This window comes from Mus caroli, chromosome 8, assembly GCF_900094665.2.
Source record: "Mus caroli chromosome 8, CAROLI_EIJ_v1.1, whole genome shotgun sequence".
NCBI lineage: Eukaryota > Metazoa > Chordata > Mammalia > Rodentia > Muridae > Mus > Mus caroli.
Genome location: NC_034577.1, coordinates 20,414,650 through 20,416,861, shown reverse-complemented (window position 1 = coordinate 20,416,861; position 2,212 = coordinate 20,414,650).

The window sequence follows — 2,212 nt, the reverse complement described above, 5'->3', positions numbered from 1 at the left end:
GGGAAGTGGGGGGCGCTATGGGGGACTTTTGGGATAGCATTGGAAATGTAATTGAGGAAAATATGTAATAAAAATATTAAAAATTAAAAAAAAAGAAAAAAAAAGAAAATGGAAAATGCAAAAAGATCATTAAAAAAAAGAGAAAATAAAAGTTTCTGTTTCTGTCTAAAAAAAAAAGAATCATGTGTGAATGGCTTTTGAGTCAGTTCCCTGCTCTGCCCTGGACTCTTTGCTGGGCTTCCTGTTGTCTTCTCTCCTATGGCCAAAGCATCTCTGGCCCAGCTCCTCCCTTCTCTACAAATGGAAACTCCTTCATGTTTTCCTAGTTCTGAATGATTCATTCTGTCAGAGCACTGAGCTAACTGCCCCTGTCTTTTCACTACTTAACTTGGACTTTCCCATGAAAAAATATTTTATACATGTACATATATCCATATATATATATATATATATATATATATATGCACACACACACACATATATACACACACACACACACATACACACACACATATATACACCATATATGTCATATATACGTATATATGTCATTGCTAAGTCTTGTCAGTTCCATTCCCATCTCCCACCTTTTTGTTCTCCTTTATGGCTTGTGTTCTAGTGTAGCTGCTTGCCTCTTTCTGTGAAGTCACTGGTCCACTGCCACCAGATCCAGCTTTATAAAGCAGGAGTTGGATCAAACCATCTTGTCCAATTCGGTTGTGCCTGGGGCATCTCTGTCTGCCACAGCCCACTTCATCTGATCCCAGCACCTGCTGTTTTCCTGTCTCCACCGCCTTGCTGGCTGTAGCCCAGATGGACCCCTCCCTCCTCCTCATCTCTCCCCACCTGTATTTGATCTGTCCTTCACAGGGCCCATTGTGGAAGCATCACCTCTAATCTCATTCTCGGCCAGAGCTGATCTCCTCTTCGGGGTTCTCACTGATACCCGTCTCCTAGCATTAATCGCTTCTGCCTCGTGAGATGATTATTTTCTCTGTTATCGGGATGTTAATGGCAAGAATTACATATTCTGTATTTTTTGTGGTACCAAATGCACTGCCTTGTACTTAGCAAGTGCTAAATAAACATTTATTAAAGCAAAATGATGTGATTGTTTTAAAGACTTTAGTTTTTAATGATATGTCTATGGGGGCAGGATCATGCCCCCATAGGAATGTGGTGCCTGAAGAGGCAAGAAGCAGCTTAGGGTTCCCCTGGAGCTAGGGTTATGGGCAGTTGTGTGACACCCAGTGTGGGTGCTGGGAACCAGATTCCAGTCTCTAATCTGAGCCATCTCTCCAACCCATCTTCATTTTTGAATAGTATGACTTTGAAGTAAATTTGACATTCCCCATTGAGAGTCCCTTGAGAATGCTGATGGAGTTCTTAATGGGAACAGGCCGCTTTAGGGACTCCTGGTACTGCCCAGTTCTTCAGTGCACCGATAAGGATAGCCACGGCTGTGCTGTCTTCCCATCTATAATCGGAGCCTTCATTAAAGGGTGACTTCAGAGTTACTGAGTAGCTCGGAACTGGCTGCTGTGTCAAGGTTAGGATGCCCTGAGCCAAAAGAAGCACTGAGTCCTGATAGAGTAGAACTCTCAGGAAACTCACCCCGATAAGCAGTTCCTGGGGAGGCAGGCATGCTACTACCATTGCAGCCAGCAGACATGGCCCCTGGGATCCCAGCTGTGACACGTAGTACTGTATAGAGGCAGAGTCTCTGTGTATCTTAGAGTTTATTAGCCAACAAAACAAAACAAAACCCCAAAACCCTGGTCCTTAAGGATCATTGGATAGAAATGCCTTCAAAATCAGAAATGATGAGACTTTGTATTAATCCAGTCCAGGTTATTCCCAAGAAGGTGATGGCCTGAGTGAGTGGACAGGTACCTTCTGAGAGAGGGAAGACAAGGTGTGTCAGCCCGGTGACTAACAGAACTGGGAAGTGGGTGTGGATAGCATGACTGTTGGTGGCTACAGCAGTTACAGACGACATTAGACCTTTTCAGGAGCAAAGTTTGTCCTTTAAACCACTTTAAAATTATTTGCATTTCTAGTTCCTGTTTACAATTGGGTAACTGTAGTTTTTGTAAGTTGTACCATTTTATGTTCATTAATATAAAGGATTCCGTGGATAAGTAAATATCCCGTGTGTAAGGTATTGGCTGGAGTGAAATTCAACTGAAATACTGGGCATTTCCTCACCTAA